Genomic DNA, 9,054 nt, shown 5'->3' on the forward strand with positions numbered 1-9,054 from the left:
GGAAATAAAGATTATTTTATAAATCTTTGGCTTTTCTTTGTTTGATGTATCGCCCTCAAGAACTCACTCATATATTTCAACATCAAAATTAACTACTAAATCATATATATATATATATATATATATATATATATATATATATATATATATATATATATATATATTAATTCTTATATTAATTTTTATATCTAATTATCATTAATTTCTATAAGCAGTCATATGTAACCTTTTGACTTATTTTGTAAATACTAATTACTCATTGGTATGAACAACCATGTGCTTTTTCAGGGTATTCGATTGTTCGAATACCTTATCGCACATTTTGCATTTGAAGGGGCGGTCTTCAGTGTGAATGAGCATATGTTTATTCAAGTTACCCAAGTGTGTGAATGTCTTATCACAAATTTGGCAAACATGGGTACGTTCACCTGTGTGAATAAGCAGATGTTGATTCAAGTGAGACAATTGTGTGAATGTCTTATCACAAATTGGGCAAACATGGGGACGTTCACCTGTGTGAATAAGCAGATGTTGATTCAAGTGAGACAATTGTTTGAATGTCTTATCACAAATTTGGCAAATGTGGCGACGTTCACCTGTGTGAATAAGCAGATGTTGATTCAAGTGAGACAATTGTTTGAATGTCTTATCACAAATTTGGCAAATGTGGCGACGTTCGCCTGTGTGAATAAGCAGATGTTGATTCAAGTGAGACAATTGTTTGAATGTCTTATCACAAATTTGGCAAATAAGGGGTTGTTCGCCAGTGTGAATGACCATATGTCTATTGAACATAGACAAATATACGAATGTCTTATCACATATTTGGCAAATATGGGGACATTCACTTGGTCCCTTTGCAGTATGAGCGCCAATATTTCGTTTTCGATTACTAGATTCATTCAAATGTAAAGTTTGTTCTCTTGCAGAAGCACAAATGTGTTGATCTAAATGATATTTTTCAGTAAATGCTTTACTGCACTTTGTACATGTGAAATGTTTTTCACATGTATAAGATTTTATATGTATTTCTAATGCACTTGCATCTGAAAAAGATTCTGAACAATATGTATCCTTATGACAATAATTTAACATATGCTGTTCTAAATGATGCAACTTTCTAAATGTTCTATGACACTTGTCACATTTATAAGGAGCAGTCTGAATTAATTCCTGTTCAACATTTTCTTCTATTTTCACTATGGAGTTCATAAATCTGTTTAGACATGTTTTGTCATCCTCTGAACATGATTCAGAAGTTTCCTCAATTTCCTGTTTGATGTCTTCGATTGGATATTCTTGTGGTTCAATTTTAATAATCGGATCATCAGCAGCTTCTGACATTTTGTGATATTTGTGCACTGAGTATGTTCTATAAGCATCAACAAAAATAGTTGGTTAGTTTAAATGAACTATTGTTAAATATGATGATTAATTTCACTAGAAATATAAATTAAAACATTAGCTGTTGACAGTTGGAGCATGGAGTATGATTTTAGAGAAAGTATTGCATTTATGCTCTCGTAACATTTTACAGGAATGTACTTTTAAATTAATAATCATTCTCAACTGTCAACACAATTTAAATGGTTCTGAGAATATAATATATTCATATTATAGTTTTGCCTATGAATGCAATTTACATTAATTTAACAGAAGTCTATTTTTGACAATTCCCTCTTCAAAATACTGTATTTTTGACAAACAGTGAATATGAATCAACTACTGTTCAAAGCTTTTGCCCTATTGCAGAGCTGAAATAAAACCGTAAAATTGAGCAATAAATATTTTTCATTATTAGAAGTTAAATGTTCATAGTTCTTTCTAAATAAAATATATAACTAAAAGTTAATCACGTGGAAGAACCTCAAAGTATAGTACACTACCTGTATGTTTAGTAATCAATCACAAATACTCCTTTATAATATATATTATTATATTTGTACTTAAATGTATATACAATATATTTAGTATGATATTTAATTAATAATTAAATAAACGAAATATAAAATGTTCGTTCAGAACATTAATTTCTTTGACAGTTGAACGAACTTCGTTACTTTGTCTCGCTCTAATGTTACTATTGCCAACTTACTACAATCAAGAGAGAAATAAGGGTCTAGATCGGCTATGTCCAACATGCGGCCCGATGGCGATTTTTGTGCGGCCCCATGACAAACAACAATCGCACAAATTATTATTTTCAATTTAAATAAATAAAATAATTTTTGAGTGCTAATATAGAAATCTGGACACTAAATCAGCTTCAACCGAAAGTAATGGTCATTAAAAGGAATAAATATTAAAATTCATTCAGATTTTTTGGCTGTATTGATTACATAAACAAATGTAGGAATAATACCCAGTATTTTTTAAAATGCACATGTGCTGCTATCTATAATCAAAGTTTTACTTTTCAATCAAGGTAACGTCAGACATAGCTATCTATTTATGTTTATTTATCTATAATAATATCCATTCTGACTGTAAATATAATGCACATTAGTAGAAGCAAATAAAATTTTAATTTTGATTTTCAATATATACTTACCTCTGTTATTGTAAAACAACATAATGGTGCGCCCCATTGCACGAAAGAAAATATAAACTTCCTACTAGACAGCGGGCAAACTCCCCTCTGGCGGATTTTAAGTAAAACTCGTTGCCCCGATTATGGGTGTCCTATCTATTCTTCGTAATAACTCTTCGGCTGTCTAGATTTGTTTTGGTCTTACACGTGCATTTTTAGGTTAGAAATTGATTGTACATGATTTATTCTAGACAATTTTAGAATATAATAAAATAGTTTTTTAAATTTTCTATCTTTTTCTAGCTTATATTGTTTCACAATAAAAAAGATAAGAGAAATCCACGTCAAAATATACTTTGTTTGCTACTATTAAAATGAATCATACCTTCAGTCAGGATGAATAATATCTTCGAATATCTTGTTATTGTTAATTTAGTAAGATAATATTATTCATATTATATTAATAAATAAATGAAAACTGCTAAACACTATTTATTATTATTTTATTATTGCCGATGTTGGCAGCTATGACATAATTGCGTTGTTCGTAACAAAGTTCGTTCAACGTCCATCTGTCAAAAAATTTATTTAAGTTACTTTATTTCATTTCTTATTTAATTATTCATTGTACAGAATATTACATTGATTGATTTAGTTGTATTGATTAAATTTAATAATAATTATAATTTGAAATATAAATAAAAGTGTATACGTGCAGTATTTGTGATTAGTTATTAAACATACAGGTGGTGCAAAATACCTTAAGGTTATTTCTCTGCATTAACTTTTATATTATATAAACATATTTTGTCAGAAAGAACTATATATATTTATTATCGGATAAAGATATGCAAAGAATAATGAAAACTCATATTTATCATTTTTATTTCAGCTCTGCAATTATATAAAATCTTTGAGCAACAAGTTGTTCCATATTATATCTGTCAAATATAAAGTACCTTGAGGAAATAAATCAAGTGATCAAGTAATCGAGTAAGTGACATGTATCAATAAGTTAACTTTATAATCTGTTAAATATAATAACTTCTTAGTGCTCTGACATTTATTTATATTTAACTAGATGACCGACAGACGTTGTCCTGTACCCATGTCTACAATTTTTTAATATAATATACTAATATTTACCGTTTATCTAAAAGAAATGATTATTGTTTTTTAAATTACTCTTCACGCCAAATTACATATACATTTATAATATGAGCGATGTTAAATGTAGAACTGCTTTAAATAAAATGATGAGTCTCAATTCCGACACTATATAGGAAATTGAAGTCTTTTAAACGGTAAACATAACCATGACCATAACATAACACTGGTACTTCATGTTGGAGTAAATTAATTTATTTTTTTATTATTTAAGATATCCAAAATTGCATCTTAAACTTCTCCTAATCGATATCATGAGGGCAGAATTGTATGTTTTCATCTTTACTTTTCTATTTGTTGTTATAAATTAAAATTTTTACGAATTTTAAAAATATTGTCAAAAGATCAGTAAAAGATGCAAAGAAATTATATGCTGAAAAAAAAAACTATATTGAAAATTTAATATCCGAATCTTGTGTTGGCGCCCCCTAAGGCGTGCGCTCGTATTTTTCGCATGCATCGCATTAAAGGTAGGACCGGCCCTGATTAATACTTAATTTCATATTTTAAGTGAATTAATTTGTCGTAACGTGTTCATATGTGTATCATTCAATCTGCGATACGTATACTGTATCTTATATTATTTGAATTTCTGGCACTTTTCATCTGCTTTTTGGCAATAATAATGTAGGCATTTTATTTTTCTTATTCATAATCATAAATTTATTAAACATATTCTAATATTGTCTAGATTCATAAGTAAATTGAAATTTTTGGCAGATGATAGTTTTCATTTGTTTTCAATGCAAACAATGACATGTCGTTTCTTGCAATTTTTTTCATTCATTTCTACAATATTACACATACATCCCAGTACTTTATAATCACATACATCCTAGAACATTTCCTTAACAAACTTCAGAAAGATTTATCATAATCCGTATAATCGTTTAGAAGGAGTATACAGTAAGCACTTGTAATTTAATATGAACATTATATAATAGCCATAAAGCTCAAGTTAATTCTACTATTGATTTTAGTTAGAAAACGTTTGTATGTGAAAAAGAAAAGGACTGTTTTTAGGGTTTTTTCCGGCAATTATTCGATTTTTTTCTCGCCGTAAGAACCATTCTTGGACTTCAACGAACATTTTAAAAAAAGAATTGGCCAAATTGGTACAAGCGTTGTTGAGTTATGCGCTTACCAACACATTTTGCGATTCATTTTTATATATAAGATTACAGAACAAGCTTATCCTGGATTCGAAGAAATGAGTAAAACTGAAAGTTTTTAACAATAAGCTGTTTTGAACACTATTTAATTCAATAAACTATCTGTAAATATCTGTTAAATATAAAGTGTTTTGAGGAAATTATGTAATTGACATACATATATCAATAAAGCTCAGTGCACACGACGCCAGATTTCCCGATTAGTGCATGCCGGACAGTTTGTTACCTAGCAACGATATGATAAATCATAATTTACGATCTTGCCAGCCAGATTTTACGTTTAAGCTCTCTACTCACAACGGCAGTATTCTTAACATAATTTCTGTCTTACTGATTTTACAACAAGTTCTATCCTTGAAAATTTCTGCTGTAATTTACGAATAGAGCATGACCCATTCTGCGATAGATGAACTGTTTTGTGGCCTAAACTTTCAGTGTCCAATGTGAAAGCTGTATTTTTTCACGTAAATATCAATGTGTACTTGATTCATGTACTTTAATTTTGGAAGCGTTCAGTTTTTATTTTGTAAATATATATTGTGTATATATAGCAATGTGAAAAAATGAATAGTTTTTGGAAAACGCAGTTCAGTAATTTTAAAATATAAAAGTCTCGAAATTTGCAAAAATACTCAAAGTTTGCGAACAAATCCAAATTTTATCATTTTTCTAAATTACAAAATATTAAACTTACATAAAACTTTTACTAAATTTTTCATAATCGTGCAGATTTTTATAACAATGTTAATCATCATAAAGATAATGATTTAAAAAATCAATAATTGTTATGTTAAACTGCAGCATTTTATTATTATTATTTCGATTAATTTTTAGAAGTATGAGATAGGATCATCTTATGAATTCATGCTAATCAGATACAATACATTTATATTTATTGTTGACGTTTCATACAGTGCTGTGTTCGTACACATATAGGAATTAGTGCATTTTAGGCCTATAAAATATGAATTGTGAAATTCACAGTATATGTTTATAATAATCTACTTGAAAATGCACAAAATTATTATTAATCATAAAATAAGTGAAAATCTGACGCAAAATTCTTGTTCGCCTTACCAGAAAACTTAACAGAAATCCTGAATAAAGAAATACTGGTGTCGAGTGCACCGGGCTTAAGTCAATTCCCAGATAAGCTTTTTTAACAACTTACTAATTACTTGTCTTAAGATTAAATAAATTGTTTCGATTATACAAATTATCATTTATCAAAACTTCTTGGCTTTCTTAACTCAATATAAGTTTACAGAACAAGCTTATCCTAAATTCTAAGAAGTGAGTAAAACTAAAAACTTTTAACAATAAGCTGTTTCAACCACTATTCAATTTAATAAACTATCTATTTATTATAAAGTATCTTGAGGAAATCAAGTAAGTGACATGCATATATCTATAAGTCAGTTCCCAGACAAGCTTTTTTTTCTCAACTTACTAATCACTTGTCTTAAGATTAAAACAGTTGCTTCGATTTCACAATTTGTCAATTATGAAGACTACTCGGCTCTCTTAACTTAATATAACTTTGCAGAATAAGCTTATCCTAGATTCAAAGAAATTAGTAAAACTAAAAGCTTTAAACAATAAGCTATTTTAATAACTATTCATTTCAATAAACTAAATATTTATTATAAAGTATCTTGAAGAAATCAAGTAAGTGACATCCATATATCAATAAGTTATTTTCTAGATAAGATTTTTTCCTCAACTTACTAATTATTTATCTCAAGATTAAATAAGTTGTTACGATATCATAATTTGTCAATTATGAAGATTTCTTGGCTCTCCTAAATCAATATAACTTTGCAGAACAAGCTTATCTTAAATTCAAAGAAATTAGTAAAACTAAAAGCTTTAAACAATAAGCTGTTTCAACCACTATTCAATTTAATAATCTATTTATTGAGGAAATCAAGTAAGTGACATACATATATCAATAAGTCATTTTCTAGATAAGATTTTTTTCTCAACTTACTAATTATTTATCTTAAGATTAAATAAATTGTTTCGATTAGACAAATTATCAATTATGAAGACTCTCTTAACTTAATATAACTTTGCAGAACAAGCTTATCCTAGATTCAAAGAAATTATTAAAACTAAAAGCTTTTATCAATAAGCTGTTTCAATCACTTTTTTTAATTCAATAAACTATCTATTTATTATAAAGTGTCTTGAAGAAATCAAGTATGTGACATACATTCCGATAAGTTTTTTTTTCAACTTACTAATTACTTGGCTTAAGATTAAATAAGCTGTTTCGATTTCACAAGTTGTCAAATATAAAGATTTCTAGGTTCTTTTAACTTAATATATGTTTACAGAACAAGCTTATGCTAGAATCAAAGAAATGAGTAATACCAAAAGCTTTTAACAAGTTGTTTCAATCACTTTTTTTTAAATACATTATAACCTATCTATTTATTATAAGTGTCTTGAGGAAATCAAGTAAGTGACATACATATATCAATAAGTCATTTTCTAGATAAGATTTTTCCTCAACTTACTATTATTTATCTCAAGATTAAATAATTGTTTCGATATCACAATTTGTCAATTATGAAGACTTCTTGGCTCTCTTAAATATAAGTTTACAGAACAAGCAGCGAATTCTAGATTCAAAGAAATGAGTAAAACTAAAAGCTTTTATCAATAAGCTGTTTCAATCACTATTTAATACAGTTAACTTTCTGTTAAATATAAAGTGCAAGACTTTTTGGTTCTCCTATTTCATTATAAGAAGAAGCATTATTTTCAGACAATCTACAACATTTTCAGACAAGCTACAACATTATCAGTAAAACTACAACATTTTGAGACAATTAGGACAATTTACTACATTTTCAGACAACTTTCTACATTTTAAGGCAACCTACAACATTTTCAGACAACCTACAACATTTTCAGACAAGCTACAATGTTATAAGTGAAGCTACAACATTTCGAGACAATTTACAACATTATCAGACAACCTACAACATATGTTAAGGCAATCTACAACATTTTCAGAAAACATACAACCTTTTCAGTCAAGCTACAACATTTTGAGACAATTCACAACATTTTCAGATAATCAACAACCCTTTCAGACAAGCTACAACATTATCAGTCAAGCTACAACATTTTGAGACAATTTACATTATCAGACAATCTGCAACTATTTCAGACCCTTTACTACATTTTCAGACAATTAAAAACATTTTCAGACAACTTTCAACATTTTAAGGCAATCTACAACGTTTTTAGGCGACTTACAATATTTTCAGGCAATCTACAACATTTTCAGATAACCTACAACTTTTTCAGACAAGCTACAACGTTATTAGTGAAGCTATAACATTTTGAGACAATTTACATTATCAGACTTACAATATGTTAAGGCAATCTACAATATTTTCAGACAACCTACAACCTTTTTAGACAAGCTACAACGTTATCAGTGAAGCTACAACATTTTGAGACAATTTACAACATTATCAGACAACTTACAATATGTTAAGGCAATCTACAACATTTTCAGACAACCTATAACCTTTTCAGACAAGCTACAACATTTTCAGTCAATTTTTACTACAATTTCAGACACTTAAGAACATTTTCAGACTTTCAACATTTTTAGTTTTTAGATTACTTACAATATTTTCAGGCAATCTATAACATTTTCAGACAACCTACAACCTTTTCAGACACGCTACAACATTGTCAGTCAAGCTACAACATTTGAGATAATATACAACATTATCAGACACTTACAATATGTTAAATTAATCCACAATATTTTCAGACAACCTATACACCTTTTCAGACAGGGTACAACATTTTCAGTCGAGCTACAACATTTTGAGACAATTTACATTATCAGACAATCTGCAACTATTTTCAGACCCTTTACCACATTTCAGACATTAAAAACATTTTCAGACAACTTTCAAACATTTTAAGGCAATCTACAACGTTTTTAGACGACTTACATTTTTCAGGCATCTACAACATTTTCAGACAACCTACAACTTTTCAGACAAGCTACAACGTTATTAGTGAAGCAATAACTTTTTGAGACAATTTACATTATCAGACTTACATATATTAAGGCAATCTACAACATTTTCAGACAACCTACAACCTTTTTAGACAAGCTACAACGTTATCAGTGAAGCTACAACATTTTGA

At 28.3% G+C, this 9,054-nt stretch overlaps 1 long non-coding RNA gene and 1 pseudogene across 1 annotated transcript in view; one reads left to right on the plus strand and one right to left on the minus strand.

Moving 5' to 3' along the window:
* Positions 1 to 252: 252 nt before the first annotated feature.
* On the minus strand, positions 253 to 1,344 carry LOC113391150 (annotated as a pseudogene).
* A 1,840-nt stretch (positions 1,345 to 3,184) lies between these two features.
* LOC113371207 overlaps positions 3,185 to 9,054 on the plus strand; it is a 15,971-nt gene continuing 10,101 nt past the window's right edge. Inside the window, exons 1-2 of the long non-coding RNA XR_003366625.1 lie at positions 3,185 to 3,296; positions 3,423 to 3,523. This is a non-coding gene — a long non-coding RNA (uncharacterized LOC113371207). The remainder of the gene's footprint in view (positions 3,297 to 3,422; positions 3,524 to 9,054) is intronic.

Source organism: Ctenocephalides felis, unplaced genomic scaffold (genome assembly GCF_003426905.1).
Source record: "Ctenocephalides felis isolate EL2017-DRISC unplaced genomic scaffold, ASM342690v1 CF-g0.4_SCAFFOLD_00845, whole genome shotgun sequence".
Lineage (NCBI taxonomy): Eukaryota > Metazoa > Arthropoda > Insecta > Siphonaptera > Pulicidae > Ctenocephalides > Ctenocephalides felis.